At 37.7% G+C, this 23,110-nt stretch overlaps 1 protein-coding gene across 23 annotated transcripts in view; it reads right to left on the reverse strand.

Annotated features, from left to right (window-relative positions):
* Window positions 1–23,110, reverse strand: part of RBFOX1 (RNA binding fox-1 homolog 1) — a 1,074,031-nt gene that overhangs the window by 532,864 nt on the left and 518,057 nt on the right. Inside the window, exon 1 of one of the 23 annotated variants that reach the window (XM_051631833.1) lies at window positions 21,147–21,150. The exons of the other annotated variants lie outside the window; for them this stretch is intronic. The gene's annotated coding sequence lies outside the window, so the exon portion shown is untranslated. Of the gene's footprint in view, window positions 1–21,146; window positions 21,151–23,110 lie in introns of those variants that run through there. 23 annotated transcript variants of the gene reach the window in all.

Genomic DNA, 23,110 nt, shown 5'->3' on the forward strand with positions numbered 1-23,110 from the left:
GAGACATGTGAATCTTCTGAAGCATCTGATAAGGTCGGGAATTCAAATCTGCTCTCTGTGGTTCAGGGCATAATTTAGTCTTTCTGCAACTTGGAACAGTATTTTTTTAAGAAATCAATGTTTTCTCTGAAATGTCTCAGAAATAAAGTGGCATGCAGTAACAAAGCCAACAACAATTTTTTTACTTCTAATCTCATCATGAGCATCCTTAAAACCTAATTGAAACACAGCTAGGCTCGTCTCTACAGGAGACACTCTAGGTGTCTAATTCATTAACCAAGAAGGTTTTTTGGCAAAAACCATCATAATTTCTAAATTAATTCTTTCCTGTCCCCTCCCCCCCCAATTTATCAATACCCTGGTTTTCCATAAGCTGTTGCCTTAATAATACATCATTTCGCTTTAAATCCTGTGAAACAAGATTTAAACCTCATTACCTGGAACAATATATACAATTGTCCTGGGATTAAACAACCAAATGCATAACACTTCTGTTGCTGTTGCAATCAAATCTTTTCTAATGTGGAATAAACCAACTCAAGAGAAAAAATTACCTAGCCACTATATACCTTCTAGCCATTTATTGTATGAGTGAAATAATACTGCTACGTCTCATTTCCAACTATGACCTCAAGGATTCTTTTAAAAAACCTAGAAACAAACCCCCCTTTATTTGCAGAGAAACAAAACACAGTGCAAAATACTGTGATAAGTGTCTGTGAAACAAAGGGAAAAAAACCCAACTTTTTGCCCGTGTTATGATTTTTACTGTTCCCTCCTAAGACCTTTTCTCTGCTTCCTATCACAAAATATCCTGGAAATATTTTATGGCAATGCTCTTGAGATTCTCCCACAATCTGTTGCTCTGTAGGCTGAACCCTATGCCCAGGGGCAATAAGCTGCCTGATGTAAGCAACAAGCGATGTCAGAAAGATGGTCAGGTTGAGGTTTCCAGTTTCTCTCACAAACATCAAGGGTCAAAACACTGCCCCAGAAATCAACAGTGCTTTGTCTTTCACCTTTAATGAATCATTATCATAATGGCACCTTATTTAAAATTCTACATGCACTTGTCATACTGTTGCATGGACACACCTTCGCCAGGTAGTAGTCGTATGTACATATTATGCCTGCACATAAATTGGGAAGTAAAAATACACCTAATGCAAGTGCTTGACAGCTGAAGTCTGTAAAACAATGACATGTTGGCAAAAGTATCAAAAGCAGGTAAAAAGGAATGGGTTACCAATTAGTTGGTACAAATTTCGTAATTGAAAGATAGTGAGAGTTATACCTGTCAAACCCTGCAATAGAAAATAATGAAGCAAAAGTGGGTCAAAGAACTATTATGCATATTTTATAATTCATATTTGTACCACAGTCTGATGTTGTGAAAGCTGGCATGAAAAGGGATATACAAAGTATGTACAAAAACAAAGCTGTGAGATGAGACTGTTTTGGTAAAATTTGGAATTTTTTAATAATATTTTTTATGAAAACCCTAAATACTTGAAGAGCAGCTATTTAACACAACTGACAAATACACTTTCAGTAATTAGCTGGTTTATATTGTGGCTGAATGGAATAACACTTTACAATCATTTCCTTGTGAGAGGGCAATTTTTCACATTGCAATTCCAGCTGCATCACAGATTTAATAGATATGCTTGTAATTATTAAGAACATAATTTCTACAAATAGTGAATTTACCACTGAAGCACAGAAATCCCCAGCATCACACAGATAGACAGATGAAAAGTTACAAGGTGAAATCTACTATGCAGATTGCCTGCTCTGAACTGACGCCAGGGGCTGTAACAGCCTTCCTTACTCCCAGTGGGTTTTTCATCCATATACGTGGTTTGCAAAGGTTTCAGCACATGAAATCTTTTACAAAAACATGAATTTAATTGTCACAGTTCCAGGGCTTTTTTAACTCCCTAAATAGCCCCGTGAGGCAGCCCATTCACATTTCAAGCCTTCAACCATAACCTCTTTTAAGCTCTCTCCCACCAGACAGAGGATCTGGATTACAAGTCACTTTTACTACTGCAGCAAACCTGACACTCATTTGGCATTTCTCAGAGACAACAATGTTGACTCCTAATCATAACTCAACCAACTTTCCCAGAACAGAGAGGAATAGCTATTATCTCAGTAATAGTAGTTATTTTGAGACAGATTTATTAAGATTTTAATGGTAGCCTCTGTATGTCAGGAATCATGAGGCAACTCATTTTCCTATTGCATTTATCAGTGTGATAGCAAAAGCTTCACATAAAACTCCCTTACACTGTGAGCAAAACAAACCTCTGAGAAAGCACAAGAGAGATTTAGTTTCATGAGTGAAAAACTACTTTGTGGGAGCTGCTATAGAACTTCCCACTTTATGAGTCACACAGCACTCACAGGGACTTGTCATAGATTTTTCTTCTACATCCACCAAAGGACAACTGTCTTTAAATCAGACATGTTAAATGCACTACATCTTCCCTTCAAAAGCAATGACGTTCTGCAACACCTACACAGCCAGAAAAAAATAGCTTTCTTATGCGATGGTGTCAACAACGGTGAGCCCCCCCAAAACGTGGGAAAAATTAATGCTAGCCTCTGCCAAAAGTCTTATTAAATTCATTTTCTTACAGGTGCTTCCCTTCTTGAAAGGCTGTCAGGTGCCATAAAAAATAAGGCATAACACATAGTCTCCAATACGGTATTTATGGCACTGAGCAATGATTTGGAAATTGCCCTTAATGTTTACTCCTGTTCATCCAAGCACTGTTCAACAATACTAAATAAAGGAGGAAAATGTATTAACTGCTAAACTTTTCCCTGCACAAAACCTGCTGCTAATCCAGGGTCAAAAAGGTGACTCCACTACTATGCATTTAACTGCTGACAAGGTCATGGAGCAGATACTCCTGGAGGCTCTGCTAAGGCACATGGAAAACAAAGGGAAGATTGGTGACAGTCAACACAGCTTCACACCAAGGGCAAATCCTGCCTAATTTGGTGACCTTCTACAATGGGGTCATGGCACCAGTAGACAAAGGAAGAGCAACTGACATCCTCTACTTGGACCTGTGCAAAGCCTTTGACACTGTCCTGCATGACATCCTGGTATCAAACCTGGAACAGTACAGATTGGATGGATGGACCACTCATTGGGTAAGGAATTGGCTGGAAGATCGCATTCAAGGAGTGGTGATCAATGGCTCAGTGTCCAGACGCAGACCTGTGAAGAGTGCTCTTCCCCAAGGGTTGGTACTTGGATTGGTGTTATTTAACACCTTAACATGGACAGTGGCACTGAGTGCACCCTTAGCAAGTTTGTGGATGACACCAAGGTACTGTCCAATTCTGGAGCCCCCAACTTAAGAAGGACATAGAACTCATGGAGACAGTCCAGAGAAGGGCCACAAAGATGATCCGAGGGCTGAAGCAGCTCTCCTACAAAGACAGGCTGAGAGAACTGGGGCTGTTCAGCCTAGAGAAAGCTCCAGGGAAACTTGATACTTGCCTTCCAGTGCCTGAAAGGGCTACAAGAAAGCTGGGGAAGGACTTTTTACAACAGTTTGTAGTAAGAGGACAAGGGGTAATACATCAAAACTGAAAGAGGGGACATTTAGGTAGGATATTTAGGTAGGAAATCCTTTAGTGTGAGGGTGGTGAGACACTGGAATAGGTTTGCCCAGGGAAGCTGTGGCTGCCCCATCCCTGGCAGTGTTCAAGGCCAGGTTGGATGGGGCTTGGAGCAACCTGGTCTAGTGAGAAGCCCCCATGCAGGGGGGATGGAACTAGATGATCTTTAAGGTCCCTTCCAACCCAAACCATTCAATGATTGTATGACAAGGCTCTCACAGCGTCAGCTCTAACACTGTCTGTGTGTAGCAGGCATCTGCCCATTAGTGGCTGGATAGAAAACATCAACTCATTTCATACATGCAACTGAAGAGCTGTCATCTAGTAACAAATTTTTATTACTACTAGGAGTGTATTTGAACTCAAAATAATGACCTGGAAGTACAAAACTGCATATTCTGTAATCCCACAAGTCATGCAATTCTCCCTCCTAAATTACTATTGAGTATCTATCCAGATTTCTCTGCTCTTCCAGTTTTAATACAATGTTATAAACAAACCTCCTTAGTGAAGCAAGTCATGGAAAGATTTACAGCTCTTTTTCACAGGAGTGCAGGTGAATTTATTTTACTCAATATATCAATGTAGGTCCATTTTGCTCAGAACATTATTCTTAAATGACAACTTAGCAAATTCTTCAACATCAGATAGAAGTCACACTAAGTAGTGCAAAGATGACCAGGTGTCCTGCATGACCTTAATCAGAAGTTTAAGCAAGGGATAAAAGTGAGAACTGAACCTAAAGCCAGTATCACAAGTGCCTTTTTTAAATGTCAAGGACACAAATGTTGCTGCTCAGGCATGTTTCTTAACCAGACTGACACCCGAGTCTGCTGGATTTCATTCAGGCAAGACAGAGGGTTGGAGCAATACCCTGAAAATGAAGCAGAGGCACTCACCAAAACCTCAGTGTTCTCCATCTGAGAAAGCCCTAGGCACAGTGTAATGACAATGGGCAATGCCATTAATGAGAACAGCATAGGAATTTGTATAGAGAGGTATAATACATGGTATGTTACTGAATATAGGGTACATACATCCTAAACCATAGCACCATGGCCAAGGGCACCAACCTTCACATGCCCTTACTCTTCTGTTTGTACACACACCAATCCACATTTTTCCTCTTCTTTCAATTATGATGTCTTGTATCCATGGCTCTGTCATGATTCTCACTGACTAGAATTTCCAAATTGTGTAATCCACCTCAAATCCTTCTATACCACAACTGAGTTAATAAAGTAACTTGTACTTTTTAAAGTATTTTTTCTGGATATCTGGCCTCTGGCTTTGTGGTTATAGACAAAACATCTAATAATGCAATTCTTCTTTCCACATACACCCAAGCACACAGCTAAGCTGATTAGCTTTCAACGTTATAAAATCAAATTGCTGGAAGTTTGTAAATAAAAACAAGTTGCAGAAAGAGAACATTCATTTTGACACCATATCAACCCAATTAAACCTTCATTTTATTAGAGTTCAGAAAGCAGCCAAAAATCATCTAGTTGAACTATATCAAAATTGGACTCATTTTCTGTGGTGGTGAGAAAGACATTAAAATGGTTTCAGAATACCCAGATAACAAAACAAGATTAAAAAGCAGAAATTTACAACCTAGGCAGAGATAATGAGGAAACACCAAACCTGAAGAACTCCCTTAATCTGTGGTTATGTGGAGGCACTAATTGAAAGAGTAGAGGAAAAGAAAAAAAAAAAAAAGAAAATAATCCTGAAAGCAAGGAAGTTATATGGTGAAATTAAACTGACTTATCTTGACCGTTTTGATTACTGTCCAGAAGGTGGAAAGCAAACCTGCTCATGGTCCTCAGCAGATACACTAGTATGCTAAGACCTGGCAAAGAAAAGTTTTATTGGGGAACATAAGTAAGCACTAAACAGGTAAGAGAGGACACAAGAAGGCTGTCAAAAGTTGAGGGGACATCAAAAGCTTTTTATTAAGCAAAAAGTATGATTCTGTAGTAAGTGAAAAGCTAACAGGAAAGTATATGAACAAGAGTCAAACTGAACAATGATGAGACACGTGCTCTTATTGTTTTGAGCCATTTTTTTTGTTAGCTTACTTAATATGAATGACTGAACATTTTGGGAACAGATGCCTTGCCAAAGATTCAGCATTCTCAGCCCTTTCACTAATGTGCAAGGGTAACAGCATTAACATCTCAAGAACTCTTCCTAGTGACAGGTCAGATTTTATATTCCTGATGTGCACTAATATAAAAACAAAGAGGTAAAAGGAAACAGAAACCCTTGGAAAACGTACTCCAATAAAATGGGAGCCTTTCTCTAGTTGATAAATGCATTCAGGTAGCACATTTCTTTATGCAATCCCTTTTCAGACAGTAGAAGAAAACCACTGCAAAAGTCTTTTTTAAGCAAATTAAACATGAATCATTCAATCTTGAAATTACATAATGCAAATGCAAATTAATCAGTATGCTTAGACAACTGCAAAGTTGACAAAGTGCCTCTTAAAGTCAGGAGACAGCAAAACTGCTATGCTGTTCTTTGTTACACTGACTGCAACCCTTAATATTTCTCAAAACTAACATGAAAAAGCTGCAGACATTTGTATCCATTACACGAAAAAAACACTGCAGAGATTTGGGTACATTGTACATTGGTTACACTGTATCAATAGGTTACCTGCTCAATAGAGGCCATACTTCACTTTGACTCCAAGACAAATACACTGGAAGTTAGTTTTGCTTCTGTCACTGAACATTTGAACATTGGACATTTCTCTCATTCAAGCTTTTGTTAGTCTTCTACAACAGACTAATGAGACTCAGACTTTTTGGCAACTCAGGGGAGCCTTCTCTTTTTCAGAAAAAAATGACTGTCCCTTATCTGACATAAAGCACCACGTAAGGATGAAATAATGATATGAAAGGTGCAACAGAAGCCAAATGCAAGAGGAAATAAATAATTACAGCATAGTGCCTGTTTCTTTAAGAAGTAAACTTTTTAATTCTGTTTCCTGACTAAAAAACCAAAACAAAACAAAACAACATCCAACTGTGCGGGTAGACAGAACAAGGCTGAGTAAAAACAAGCAGCTAGCTAAAAAGGGCCAGAAGCTAGGTGGCACTGGCAGTATAGACAAAAAGATCCATTTTAAGCTGGAGGAAGATAATTAAGTGACACTTACTTCTAACAGCACCTCCACTCCTTTCCCACTTCTCCCCCTCCTCCCAGAAGAAAACATGCCTGAGCTCTTTCTAACAACATCAGAGAATTTAGGTGGCTTTTTTTGTGCGAGTACAAAATCTGATTTGGGCACACAAGATCATTGATAAGGGGTGAGACAATGAGTATGAAAGGTATCCACAACACCATGTTCTAACATAACTGAAGCTAGAGAGCAAAAAAAGGAAAAAAGCCAAAAAGAAAAGGCAAGGGGAAAAAAGAAAAAAAAAAGAAAAAAAAAAGAAAAAAAAAAAGAAAAAGGAAAAACACCAGGAGGGGGTGAGGAGAGGAAGGGGAAAAAAAAACATTCAATGGATGGAAGAAGGTTTACTTCAGTCAGTAATAAGCCTTGAAGCACAGTCAGAGCACCCAGCAGGACAAGTCAAATCAGCAGCCATTAGAACAAGCAGTAACAGCATCACCACAGGGAGAGCACAGAGAGGATCCTCCGAGCACGACCGAGCGGCGCCGGAACTCAGCGAGCACCAAGAACAGGCAGAGAAACACAAGGTAACATGGTATTTTTCTCTCTCATCTGGAGGAACAGAAGAATAACACTATGCAGATCCACTCACTAAACAGCTGCTGGCTCCCTACTATGTATTTGCTTTGAGCAGAGCTCCCTGAGTGTTACTGAATCCACAGATACTGAAAAGCTGCAAACACATTGGTGATGAAAATATTCAGCAGTATGAAATGTGAGAGTTCTTGAATACATTAAAATAGAGCTCAGGTTCTCCCAAACCTCAAAGAGTCTGCAACATCGCCAAGAATACTTTACGCTTTAATTAAAAAAAAAAAAACAAAACAAAACAATAACGAAACTCAGTAACTGATGCTACTACAAAAAGCACAATGTAATAAATTGTCAGTACAGTGCCTAGAGGTAGAACTGGCTTGTGCCAGTTTCACTGATTCACAATATGCTAAAAACAGTGTATCCACAGCAAATGGTGCCAATTCCTTCCTCCCAATGCAGAGCAGAAGTTACACTGCACTTTGCGATTACCTGTTAGTGACAAAGGGCTAACACCTACATTTACTACAGTTCTTCCAAATAAAAATATCAGATGGGCTAGAGAAAAGTGAAAAGCTGTGTATGGGAAAGGTGCAAGAAGAGCAACGGTTAGGGAAGAGATATTATTTAAGCTCATCACTGAAAAACAGCTCATTATTTTATCTTGGAACATATGATCACAATAATGGCTACCTGAGATTAACCAGTGTGATGTCTGGCAAACTATTCCAACATTACAGTTAGCCTTTTCTTCTAACACCTTACCCACTTCTCAGCTTTTAACTCTGCAAGCTTCAGCACAGTCCCTGTGAGAGTTTAAGTCATTTCTATAGGCCAGGAAAAACCTGGTTCAAAAGTCAGTTGTGATCCTCTCCTGCTCAGCAGTGCTAGAACATCCCTGTTCAAGGACTGGTGTCATCAGAAAGACACCCAAGTCCTTTGTTACAGACAGCCATGACCATCAGCAAGGATATTTCATTTAAAAAGGGCCTCCCTAATGCTTGTTGATATCATCCTGAAGAGCGTAGGTTCCCTTTCCTTTACCCCCATCACAACCACTCTATTCTACAAGTTTACCTCCATGCAAACACCTAACACTGGAGATACAAAGGTTCAAAGCTGTAATCACAAATCACTTCAAAATCTAATAAAAAGAGTAATACTAAAGAAACAGACAAAAAAAAAAACAACCCCCCCAAAAAAAAACCCCACAACCAACCAACAACAAACAACACAAACAAAAACAAACCACCACACAAAACACCACAACCGAAAACCAACCAAACAACCCCCAGTTGGAATCAGTTGGTGGAAGATTGCATCATTATTACCACTTGACATTAGGATTTTGAATTATAATCAGCATCTACAGCACAGTACAGTCTCTTTAAACACCTGCAATCTAAAAGTAGATATTTAATGTGCAGATGTCCTAAAAATAAGAGCAACCGAGAGCCACTGGGGAGCAACATTTACAAATTGACATCTACCACTTGCACGAGAGGCAGCTTGCACCCATTCCTCAGATTAGTACTGCCCACACAATATCCTTACTCATTTTCAGTGGATGTAAATTACTACTGTATCAATCCTGTTGCAATAAATTATATTACCATCAGTATTCACTGATATCCCATCCTATCTAATGCATATTATTAAGTGCAGAATATTATGGTCATGAAAAACAACCCCAAAATTACAAAGAATATCAGGAAGCCCAAAGCCCTGAAAGTAAAGGGGTTTAACTAAATGTACAACATGCTGCACAAATTATGTACTGCAACACATTTTGAAAATAAAAAATCTAAGCTGAAAAGTCAGATGGCACATACACAGCAACCAAGGCATTGCCTGGCTGCAAAGAACAAATTATCTCTTAGCATGAAACAAATACATTTGATAAATAGTGTTTTACTGCTCAAACTGTATGTCTCCAAGACAGGATGTATTACTACAAAAGCAAGCTGGATGGACAGTAACCTACCAAATTAAGACACGGGAAAAAAACAAACACGACCAAATACATATTTGATATATTTTATTGTACTCCATACTTAGGGATGACTTGGAAAGACATGTATTGTGAAATACTCTGCTGTGAGCCAGTGGATGCTACTGCTTGGTCACTGTGAACAACGGCACGGGTCTGCATCCACTTTTTTTCCCAAGTGGCTTAGTTGCAATTATCCAGGAATAACTTCTAGATATAGAATATCTTTGAAAAGTCCTTTTGACCAGGAGAATAATGCTGAAAATGTTACTTCTCTGTAACTTAGATAATTTTTACTATCACATGAGCACTTCTAAACAGTAGATTCTGAGGCATGATTCACTGCCAGGGATGTTTAATTTCAGACTGGACAGATGACCCAGTGTTCCACAGGCAAGTCGGTTTGCACTTCACATCTCTCTGACAATTCAAGCACTTCTCCAGTTGCTGCTACATGAGACTTATTACTAGACTATTAATTTAGCATTACTGCTTAAAGGGTTAGTTCATTTTGTACAGAGTGTGGATGTTAAACTAAAACTGCTGTCTACTTATGGGTACTAACAAGAGGTGAAAGCAGAGTGATGTCTTTTATTGTGAGCAAGCTAACATACCAGCCAAGCATTTCAGGTCTTGCTCTCAAAAAAAGCTAGCATTGAAATACCTGGGATGATGCTCCACAGCAAAGAGTGAATGCAGGAAAAATCCTCTCACTACCTTGCAATATTGTTTTACTTATATTTATTCTTGCTTTTTGTTTTTAGTGTCATTTTTTATTTTCTTCTTTCTATCACATCTGGCTGGAACTCTGCAATTCTTTATTGTATCTTGAACCAATGCTTCTTTGTTGATTGCTCCTTGCTTACTGCATTTCTGACCTGCATGTCTTCCTATTGCAAAATCAATACAGTATTTGGATTTACAATAAAAAGTGAGTGCTTTATTCTGTAGCTAATAACAGTACCATATTATTACTTTTTATGCCCAATAAAAAAGTACAAACTATGATAGCCAAGGTAAAACTACAGTATGATTCTCAGAAAGAAACTGTGTGAGCCAGAGGAGCCAGGCACACCATGACTGACTTCATTACCTGTGATCCTGCATTTTATATACACATCATGGTCACTAATGTTGCAAAACAAATTTGAATAAAACATACATCACCTAACATTTTACCAACATGTCTGCACAGCAGAAAAAGCAGCCTGAACCCAAACATTCTAAATTAAGCATACCAGAATAATGATATTGAATGAAAATTGGAAGAGCAAGGGACTGACACTCCACTGTACATGTAGAACCCCACTGCCAAAACACAAGAAAAATGGTGTTGGTCTCAAATGAGGCATTTGGGCAAAAATTGAAGCAGCCAGATGGGAAGGCTGAGAAGGTGGGCTTCTGCTTGGGAGCAAGAGCAGGAGAGGAGGAGAGAGCAGCTGGTTTATACAATACAAGCAGAAGAGGTTCACTCAAGAGTAAAATAGGATAGTTTGTTCAAGGATAAAGAGAAAAAAAAGCTGAGATGCTGAAGCAATTGCAAGATCTTCACTGATAAACAGCTTAACACTTTTTGGTGTTTGGCATTTTGTAACTATGTCACATCATTTAAAATACACCTTGTGTAAAACCGTGCAAGAGCAATACACATGTGCAAACTGATGTCCATGAGCTGGGACTCAAGAGGATTGATACGTCCCAAGTAATTACTGAAACATGTACCTTACACACATGTATCTGGGCATGTATGCATAGATATACACACACAAATGTGTGTATAAATTTATGTTTGCATACTGTGTGTTTATGTATGCATACATGTACAGAGATCTTGTGAAGCTTAATTAAGAAATAACGTATCATAATAAACATCATATAAAACTGAAATTATCCAACTCCCAGTGGAGACCTTGTTTTATCAGTGTTTTCCACCACTGATGTGAAGGTAAGCCTGCCTATATCCTCATTTCTGGGGGTTAGCAAATATATATTTGCATTTTTTATGTTTGTTTTGTATTTGAGTATTGCTGATTCAATACTCAAAGGGTCCATTTGGTAAGCCTCAATGTCATATTCTCACTTCCTACAAAACTAACACTTTAAGAGAAAAAAAATGAATTCAATAACAAGCCCTATTTTATTTATGCAGCAGTATAGTCAGCACTGGATCTAGTATTTTCCCTCTTACTGTAAATTTTCCATGGGCTGATATTTAACTCTTAAGACTGTTACAGCAAAATATCAGTCCTGGAAAAAATAAAGGCTGAAATATTGTCTTTCAAATAAGAACTTGGGCAGAAACAGTTTACAACTAGTTAATTTAATGCAGGTCAAGTTCTTATAACTAAAATTGTGTTAATAATTACAGGAAAAATTAGATATAGTTGCATTTAAACCAATGCCACATGAAACGCATTCGACCATCTGCTGTAACTGTCTTAGGGTAGGATGTTGGCAGATATTGCATAATCATCTGCATATGACAGATAATTTTAGCCAAATTGAAATTAAAAAAACATGTCCTGATACTCCTGAAGGAAAAAAAAACAACACACCAACACAAAACCAAAAACCCACAAAGAAACAACATTTAACTGCTTTGAAAATTTACCAAATAGCTGAAGTGCTGTTGAGTATTAATACTGGCTGAATTCCATAAAAACTATTGTGTTTAAATACAAAAAGAGAAAACAGAGTAGCCTTTTTTTTCCCTTTTCTATGTATTTTGAAATACAAGTAATTCTACCCAGAATTTCTCACATATTTTTTTCCCTTAAACCTTTTAAAAGCAGTGGCTTAGAAAAACAACTCATAAAACACTCTTCTACTCTTTAACCACTCTACAGTACAATGAATATTTGTTTGCATACCTTAATGCTCTGGGAAGAGATGTGGAATACCTCTAGAAAGTTTTTTTGAAACAGAAAAATATCCACAATTGGTAAAGAATGTGTCTAAGTTCTCCAATTTATACAGATATTTGTGCAGTCATCCCATTTAACTATGTTGATTTCCAATTCCTTACTTAAACAGTGCCCAAGAAACAAACTGCAATCACTCCTGAAGGTCAGTCTTGAAATAACACAATGAAACAAATGTTTCCTAAAGCCACCTTCAAAAAAAAAAAAAACACCAAAACCAAACCAGCCCAAATTACTAACAGAACAAATATTGTTATTGAAGATAATTGGATTTTATAGTACTTATTCTAAATACATTATGGAATTAAAATTGACTGAAGAAATTTGATTTTTCTTAAATACATTGGAACAGCTGAGAAGGAACAAAAAATGTGGTAAACAGGTTATCTTAAAAAAGCACAGCCCTTCAGAATTGGATTAACTGGAAGGACAGTATTCCTTGTCAGATGTGATCAGGTCTGTGCAATTAGCCATACCGGAATGCTACAGCACCTTCAATCATGCAGCTCCAAGGAACCAATGTTTGAATCACAGAGTAAAAGGGGGGAGGAGGAGAAAATGTCTTGAAGTCCCCAGTCCACCTTCCTGCTCAAAGAAGGGTTAACTTCCAAGTTGAATCCAGTTGCTTCACATTTCATTCAGGGAACTTCTATTGACCTCCAAGCAGAGTCCTCATGCTCTCCAAACTGTTTCTGAGCTCACCAGCCCAGCTGGGTTTCCCTGGGTTGCAGACTGTGAAACCTGTTTATTTTTGCTGTCCAATTCTGGGATTATAACCTTCTTCCTCCCCTTTTGGCAGCTGAACACACTACTCACCCTAAATAGTGCTTGCATTAAATAAATGCCACACGAACAGAAGCAAATCCATGACAGTTCAGTAGTCATTTCACCTATTGGTCTAAAAGTACTAAATCACTGCAGGGCTCAAAGCAACTAGTACTCATCCCACAAAACAAACATCTCAATGAAGAAAACTAAACTTTCAATCAAGTGACCATGCTAAGCTTCTTTTCCCATTGTTTCTTCTTGAATTTCATAGCACAATTTGTTATTCCTGTGCTCTGAATATTATTTTCAAAATAACCACAAGGTCAGGAGCACTGGGAGCCTCTCAAGGATACTGACTTGTTTACAGCCCAGATCTTACCTTAAGAAAAAAAGTACCCCTTATCAGCTTGCATGTTTGAAGAGAATATCAACATGATAAACACGTATGGCCTAATAAAGAGTGTCGTGCTGGAATAATTATCACAGACTCCTTTACAGGAGTAAATAATATCCTTTAAATGCATTTTTGGCCTGAGAACATCTGAAATAACTGCTTAAATGACCCCCATACTGGATACAACCCAGGAAACTGTGCTGGTGTTTGTCTTCTGAGAAGTGCAATCTCCAAAGTTGGCCTGAACATTCACTTCCACAAAGAAATGGCTTAGTAAGTAACGACACAAATACATTTGCATCTTCTCTTTTTTTGTAGCATGCAGGAAGATGGCCATAGGCTAGTTGTGATGAACCACAGATGTACTTTGCAGGTATCCTCTAAGAATCGCATACATAATGAATTTATGCTTGACTTTCCCAGATCAACTTGTGATTGCTATTGTCTGCCTAAATGGTAAAATGAAAATGAAGAATCGAACAGATTCTACAGAAGATCTACATGATTGCAAACACCATTGTAAATGATTACCACTGTAATGATAACTGTTGAAAAGAGTTTTAACTTGAAATATACAAATAAAGGAACATGCAGATGAAACAAATAAAGAAGGACAGATTCAGGGAAGAAAATAAAGCAGAGAGAATATCACAATGAATGTAAAAATTGGCAACTGGAGTGTACCAAATGCCAATGCTGCTCAGTGTTCCACAGGCCTCACACAGAGTGCAGAGTACTAAAAATAAGACTGAAATGAAACTGCTATTGTAGGATGTAGTATTCAGTTAAATACGTACAAGATGGCTTAGAAGAAAGAAAAAAAGTTTGTGGAAAAACATAATAAAGAAACGTGCAAAAGAGCTGAGAATCATGTCCCCAGAACGATATAACGTAAACATCAACACCAAAGATTGCTGTAAGTGAAAACAAATGACCAAAGAAATACTAAGTTCAGCCTCACTGGGAGAGGGTAATGAGAATGAATCAGTGGAAAGGCAACTAAGTCCAAGTAACAACTTAGGTAGTGCTACTGGTATTTTCCCTTGGATAATTTTACTGCGAAGAACAACTTAATTCCCACTCATAATGATGACCCATCAGACCAATGGCTGTTATTACTGTCCCCCATGAAAACTGCTGTGCCAGACAAATCTTCAAAAGCATTCCTTACAATCCACAGTATCACCTCTTTCTAAATATGATAAAAGGAGAGGCATTCACTCCTTTTTCATCTAAAAAAAACTAAAACAACTTTCAGCCACATTTAGCCAACTCCCATTCTACCCACTCCATACCGTATATGGAGAACCAAGACCATCCAAGCAGACAAACAACAGCAGTCAGGTGTGAGCTGCAAAGTCTAATGCAAATATTTCAGTCACCCTCACTACAACGGGCATGCACACAATCTCTAGAACTCCACAATTAATATTAACTACTGCTGAGCAGCACAGCAACATCAGCTGCAACACTAGACAGGATCATCCATGTGTACCAGGTATTGTTAATTTCTCACATCTGTGTCTACTGGGGCTTCAAAAATTCAAAGGCCTCTTCAGTGTGACAGTTCATTCCGTATGACTTTAACCTTTTATATATTTGTGGGAAATTTCTATTAACCCATCTCATTAGAATAAAAAAACAGTTAAGTTTATCCTACCAAAAAGCATTATACTTGATTTACAGAAAGTTACTAAAATCGATGTCATGTTTCGCAGAGCAGGGGTGCTTTTATATGGCAATACGTTATTTCTGTAAGTTTATGAGAGTCCTGCAAATTGCTACTCTAGAAAGGTACACACAGCACTGACAATGCTTCCCAGACCTGAGTGAGATGAATTACACTGACTGGCGAGAAGGCAGCTCAGCTCTTAGGCCCATTTTTGTCTCAGCCTTTATTTGAGAATAACAGTGACTATAATTGTGGAAAACACAAGTTACTTTTGCATGTAGGCGTTTTTGAAGTGGTGACCCAGAAAACAACATTTCAAATTTCCCAATCCTACTTAATAAGCTATATTTTACTACCATGAACACCAAAATATCTCAAGTTACTCAAAACTATTCAGAAAAATCTGTATCTTCCCTAAGCCAAGTAACATTTCTACCTCTTTCTTGCCCATAGCTACTGGAAACAAAAGAGAATTCTAAAGACAAAGACAGAAATGCATTAAAGTGTAGGAGATCAAAATAATTTAATAAGGTATCATCTCAAGGGAAACTAAAAATCAGCTATGAAACAGATTCACCATTAATTTATACGATTTGACTATGTAACAATGTTCAAATCTGGGACACAATTTAAATTGGGACAAGCAATCAGTATTTAACCTAGATTCTGTCCGTTCACCTTAGACACATTTTTTCTTAACAGCAAATATTCAATGACCTGCTACAAGATGTAGAAGAAAAATATTTTGAAAGGTACTTTATTTTCTTATTTGCAGGTCAAGTGGTGCCACAAAGGCTATCATAGAAGAAAACTGAATGGGACAGCAAGACCTGGATAGGGCTTACTTAGTTAACAGAAAGACTGAGATATTAAAAATCTTAAAGCACCAAAAGAAAGGCTTTGCTATCTTGCAAGAGGAAGCAATATTTTTTAAAACTTGCAATCAACTTAAAGAGTTTACAGAAAACAAAACCTCTGTGTGACAGCACAAACTAGAGCACTGCAGCTAAAAAAAAAAAAAAAAAAAAAAGAGGTGATAATAATAATGAAACCAAATTAATACAGAGAATCACGGATAAAATCCTAGTTCAGATGCACTTAAGAAAAAGACTAGGATTTGGCCATATTAATTTTTGTCACATGGCTTCATGTGTAGGATGAGAAGCTCAGAACATGTGACAGGGATACCTAAACAGAACTGCAATCATACAGGCACAAGCTACCACACTTACATAAGAACTGGCATCTACTTTACAGGAATAGCTCAACAGAAATGCATAACATTTTATTTCTTTCTTATTCTTATAAACTGCCTTGGAAAGTTTAGTGCCAGCAATAGTCACCAATCAGCAGTGTAGGGTTTTTACTTTTCTAGAACAAGTTCTTTTTTGTGGTTTCCAGTGTGCTTTACTAGCCAAACCACCCAGACTTTCATTGTCTCTGAACACTACAAGAAGCAGCTAGAGATTTTGCATAATTTTTTGAGAGAGAGCCAAGCATGAAGCTCTTAAATTTTCTTACAAGGTAGTAACACCAGTGAGAACAGAGCTTCTGTGTGCTGGTGACTGCTTCTCCAGTGCAGATGGCATTCTCTGTCACCTATGGTGGGGTCTTATTTCACTCCTGCTGTAGTTCCCTTTCCTCTTTCCCAGACAGCACATATGACCTTGCAGTCATTGAGGATTCTGAGCTCACTCCTGAAGTACCCATCAATCACATAATTAAAGTCTTTTACTTCCACTCTAGGACTCTAGCCAGGTTGAGACATATGTTACTTAGGCATTTTATTGAAACATTAATTCAGTGCAGGCTTTTGTTTATTTCATCACTATTAATCAATTTTTTGGGTCCACATGCCTTCCAGCTATCACATTTTAACAATGACTGTGTAAATGGAATTTAACAGTTAGAGCCCTTGACACTGAAGTCTTCTTACATTTCCCTCATATGTAAGTTAGGTTTTGTCAGTTGGTTTAAAAATCTAGATGGAGGATCATTGTTCTACTTCAGCTCTGTTCTGATGATGCCCTTGCCAGTCAGTTCATTATTACAGTTTATAGTGACTACCACCAGCTGTTCTGGATTTACACATATTTACGTATTTATTTTACATAAATATTTACATAATGCTGGATTTACATACAGCCAGGTATCAGAGATGTCACACCTGACAATGTATGGCAATACAGACTACAGGGTGCTGCCTCCAGAAATCACAGACAAGACTATTGTTCATGCAAAAAAACCCAAACAAACCCAAAACAAAAAACACCCCCCCCCCCCCCCCCCCAATCTATTAGATTATGACCCCCTGAAACCTGTACTTTATCACACTAAAACCAACCAAAAACTATCTGAAAACATTAGCAAGTTTCCACACTCATTCAAGAAGCAAGAAGAAAGTTCTGCTTAAAACAAATCCCCAAAGAGGACACAGGTATTTCAAGTCAAGTGAGGAAGGATAATCATCCAAGCCTTTTGTACTTTTTATATGTAATGAAACAATAATTATTTGAAACAAACCTGTAACCAAACAACTTTAATATATACCTTTTTAACTGTTTTTTTCTTGACCACTTTTAACCATAAACTGGTACTGGTCAGGCTGGTGAGCACTAGATTCTTTTCTCCTATCTGTGCCTTGAAACAAGCTCATGAGCCAACATCATGGAACAAAGCACCAGAGAAAACTCACCTTTAAAATATGCTGGTGTATCAGTTCCACCTGTGTTGACATTTTTTTCCCCTCTATAATTAAAATTTCAGAATTCAAAAAAAAACCCCAAAACAAATAAACCAAAAACAGAAGGAAAAGCTGTTACACTCACAATGAGGAAGTTGACATGTAAAATGACATTATGTGGCTTTTAAAAGGAAACAAACAATCCAGAGTGACTTAAGCAAAGAGTGCTGAAGACAAGGACAAAAAGGCTCACCAGGAATCCAGCTCACAGACAGAAATCAGTAACACAGGCATTGGAAGCACACAAACACAACACTCTACAACAGAAAACATTCTCACAAAGACAGGGATTTATCACGAAATTCTTTTATGTTTTATACCTAGAAAGCTAGATGCCTTCAGGTTTTCTCTACAGCAATGCTCTGCCTGGCTCTGCACAATGAATTTTTCCTCACTTTTTGACCTTTAACTTTAAAAGCAGCATTTAATGCAGGAAGACATGGCAAGTTCCATTGAATTCAAGACACTGTTTTGAGCTGAGGATGAAATGTAGGTTTGCCTTACACTTGTGGTGCAGCAGGTGTCCAGAGCTGTGCCCACACACACTCCCTCTCCCTCCCCTGGCCACCTGACTGTAGGACCTCAGCAAAACCATCCAGAAGGAAGCCTCACCTAATGCAGCTGAAGATGCTGTCACCGGGCCCCTTGCAAAGGAAACTCACTTTCCAAAGATTTGCCATCCTGATCAGATTCCCTACAAGGGCATTAACATATGCAAGGATCCAAATAAACTAGTGGGGGGACCTGAGCTTTCTTCTTGTTAAACTGTTGACATGATCGTTTTTTTCCATCTTATTGCAAGCAAGCTTGTTTCTCTTTCAGCAGTTTGCTGCTGAAAAGATGAATTCCACTCTAAAATGGCCTGCAAGAGCTCCTGCAGAATTAAGTGGCAACAACTCAACCGCAATGTTATGTTAAAATAATTTTTCATTTATAATAAAATATCCACTCAACCTCACACTTCACTTGATGGCAAATACCTCTGAAAACAGTTGAAAACTCCTTAGATTTTATGACAGATGAATATTAAAACTGAGTGAAGCCCAAGAAAAATTTCCCCTAAGGGTATTAAATCACAGCCCTCCGCACCTAGCCAGGGTGCAGTAATTTTCCCATGTTTATTCATTTTACATTTTTCTAAGGACACAGTTTCCATGAACATATATTCATGGGATGTGATGAGAGTGCTACACACTGAATTACTCCAGAGCCACTTCTTCAGAACACAGAAATTTGTACAGGACACTTGGAACCAAGCAATATAAGAGAAACTGAATTTTAAAATTAAATATTAAAAAGAACCCCCAATCCTCTAATATTTTTCAATAAAATACACAATTGCCGTAGTAACTTAATAAATTCTACAACACAGTACAAGTATTTAAATGCACATTAACTCTCTCTCTGTAGGCTAATCTGAAATATAATCTGTTAAACCATGAATCAATCTGAAAATGTACCTTACAGTGAATGACAGGCATATTTCCTTTTCACAAGTTCCTTCAACATTTTGTTGGATTTCTTTTAACAAATTACAGCTCATGGTCTGTCTTTTCATGTTCTCACATTCATTTAAATTGGTTGAGAACTTTATGATTTTTATTCAGCACTTTTCATCTCCTACCATCATCATCATCGAACAAGGTAGACACACAGTTCAAACCAAGTCTGTTCATTCTGAAAAGACACTGTCACTTGAACAACAAATAGACACATAATCACTTTGAATGACTAAGATAACATTGGACCAACATGTTCCATGCTTAGCCATTTTTTCTACCAGTATGAAACTTCAAAAGCCATGATTCATGATAATTAATATGGAATATGAGAGACACTGGCTTAAAATTAAAGATGCACCCAAGACTTCTCAAAACACTCAAATACCATTACTGAAATGTGGCTATCTGACTCCTGCAGAGCCTGGGCTGAGTTCTACTCTACCTCATGTTTCCTGTTATTCCTGATGTACCTTTCATTTGAAAATAAGGAAGTCAGATCTGCAGTCTTCATGCCTTATAAAACGGGTTTTTTTCCTGCATTTTGTTTTGCTTTGCTTTTGTAGTTTTTACAGCTGTAACAAACCAGGTCTTCTGGAATCAGAGCTGATAGTCTGATTCTTTTAAAAGCAATGTTCAGTTCCATCTCCAAACTCTGCATACACAGCCAGAGCTAACTTTCTAGGAAATGGAGATCTACCTCCATTAATTAAACTGGTTCCTTTCAGTGTAGTCTAGAGAACAACCATATTGATCAGCTGATTGATTTGCAACAAGTAGGTGGCACAGTAAAAACTGCTGTTTTAGAAGAAACAAAATTCATAAATAAAACATTTTGGATTATACAGAAAACATTTAAATATAAAATTAGCTATGTTAACAGTTCATCACTAAGAGTCAACTTTAAAACAGCAAAACACAACATAAAGGAAGAGTATGGAAAAGAAATGTCCCTTGCTTGTATTACCTAGTCAACTTGAAACCTCTGTGATTTTACTTTGGTGCACATTATTTTCTTTCTTTTTATTGTTAAACAACTTTCAAACTTTCTGGAATACACTGCAGATGGAAAATGGCAAGCCAGAGAAGTATTGTCATTTCTCCATAGAAGACGCACAAGATTCAAAGGAATTAATCACATACGGCAGACAAGTGACTTTTATATATTAGTCTATATGAATTTTGTATGCCTGTAAAGCAAATGTCAGTGTGATAGCTGGCTGTACACACAGATCTAAACCACAGAACAGCAGTGAAAACAATTGTCATGACTTAGTATGTGATATTTTTAAGTCCGTAACAACCTTCTGGTAAGAACAAATATGGAGCAACTGTATGAAGTCTTGCTTCTCTTGGAGTTCATTCTTCTTTCCTATTTTGTTTACCCACCCATGTTTGCTTTTTTTGCTGTTGCGGGTTTTTTTTTTTGTTTGATTGGGTTTTTTCCATTTTAGTTACTAGGAATCACCCTTGTACTTGAAGAACACTGACATAAACCACAAAATGCTACTGAAGTCTCTCCTGGATTCCCCACAGCCTCAGCATTTTCCCCCTGCCCTCAACTGCAGTTTCCCTTAAATCGTCTCACACGTGCCACAGTGAGATACTTGACTTTTTTTGCTTTACAGTGCACAATTATAAAGAAAATGAATAAGTTGCTTCCAGTACAAAGTGTGTTTCAAAAGCAGGTGCAAGCAGACCCGAACCTCTTTGTAGATCCAAACGGGTCATTACATGAATGCACTACTCAGCCCAATATAAACCATTTGCTGTGTCAATTTATTAAGTACTTTTCTGTCCGTGAAAGTAAAAATATATATGGATATAACAATTTCAGTTCTTAACAATCAACAACCATACACATCTCCATGAAGAGATTTTGCATCTCTTCAGTGGTGTATCATAAACTGGCAAGAAAAATAATCTGAGATTTTTCATTAGCATGGACAGTGAAGTCTTCTTGACCCAAATATGGGCACAGTTTTGAGATGTACATATTTATGTCTCTTTGTATGTGTGCTTCTCCTTTCCTATTATTCCTACTATTCTAGAAAAGGGTACCAGAAAAGGCCCCTGCTTTCTTGAAAAAGTGTGACTGGCTTAATTTAATTCCCTTATGGGTAACTATAGCTGAAAAATATAAACCTGTCAAATCTTGAATATTTCTGAAAATAACATAGATATTTCCTTCTATCACTTAGTCTGTTGCTCACTGGGGCTTATGGCAAGGCTGCCTGATCCTCCAAGAAAGGGCCTTTGACACTACCTGTAATAAATGTGGGTTTATCTAATTACTGGAGAATATGGCATCATCACATGATAATCCCTGACAAACTGATCATTATCAACAGTTAATGACTACTTTGGTAACTAATTGCCCTGGGGCAAAAGGGTGCCTGGGGAGAAAAACACTTTGTAAGGAAAAGTAATACCTATTAACAGCAATAAGATTTGGTTTGGGAGGTGCTATTGCTATTATAAATCCCCCAGACTGCTACTACGAGTGATTCTTGAAGAGGAAAGGCACTGTGGCTGGGCAGAAGTGGCTTTCTGAGCTGGGAATGCGTTGTGTTAAAAACAATTATCTGCCATTAAGAAAGCACATGCTTTGCCAATTAGAATGAAGAATGCAGTCCATTACATTTATGGTATTAAGCACATGAGATAGCTTCCGTCCAACTCCAGGAAAAGCAGTGACCTTACACACACAATAGAGTCTTGAGAAAGAATAACAATTAAGCTAAATCTGCAATGCATAACTCAGTAATATACTAATTTTAAATATTTTCTGAGCTTCCAATAGAATCATAAAGCCTCTTTCAATGCTATCTCCAGGATTCCATCTATGGATTGCCATTCACCATCTACCGAGAACTCTTTCAGGGATGCCATCAGGCCACTGGCTGTCTAGTAGCATCACTTGCTCCTAGTGGAAAAATACTAAAGAAATAATATTAAAGAACTAAAGAACATAACATACTGGTCACAAGCCCTGAACAGAGGCAGTAAGTAGATTTCAGGAGAAAAGCTTGAACTCCAAATTTCAGCTGGCATATTCTGGTTTAGTGTAAGTCATCCAGCCAATGCTGGTGCCTACTGGAAGTGCACATTCAGAGAGCAGATGCTCAGACCTCTATGGCTCCTGAGAATCCTCTGGATACATAAGAATTGCAGCCTGATTATTAAATGTAAGACTATACTTAAAGCACATTTTTTTTCCTTAAAGTGGACACATCTGCCTTCACCACATCTAATCACTACTGAAATACTTCTTGCCTCTGTTCACAGCCTCATTATTCTTAAATAGACACCACCAGCTTCAGTTTGCCCACCCATAGTTTTGCTATTCCTTTCAAATGAAAGATAAATTTTGAAGAATGCCAGAACTACTGATCTGCCTTTCTTTCGTGGGTTTTCAAGTGTTCAAACACCCCTGCTTCAAAAAGTACAAAGTTTGGTGGTTTGATTGTTCTGCACTACACTGCAAAAAAAATATAGCAACTTGAAGAAAGAACTTGCATGTAAGAAAGGAAGGAAAAAAAGATGAAATTTGCCTTTGTGGAAAGAGTACAAGTGAAGACTATGAGGAAAAGGGATGAAAAGCATAGAAATATCAAGATGGGCAAGGAGAGACAGCAAGAGTTATATAGAGATGAACAATACAATTGTGAGAGAGCTTTTAGAGGGTAATAAATGTTTTATACAATACAGGATCATACATAAAACTAGAGTTTAATATATGCATTTAGAGAGG

The sequence above is a fragment of the Apus apus genome, chromosome 14 (genome assembly GCF_020740795.1).
Source record: "Apus apus isolate bApuApu2 chromosome 14, bApuApu2.pri.cur, whole genome shotgun sequence".
Classification (NCBI taxonomy): Eukaryota; Metazoa; Chordata; class Aves; order Apodiformes; family Apodidae; genus Apus; species Apus apus.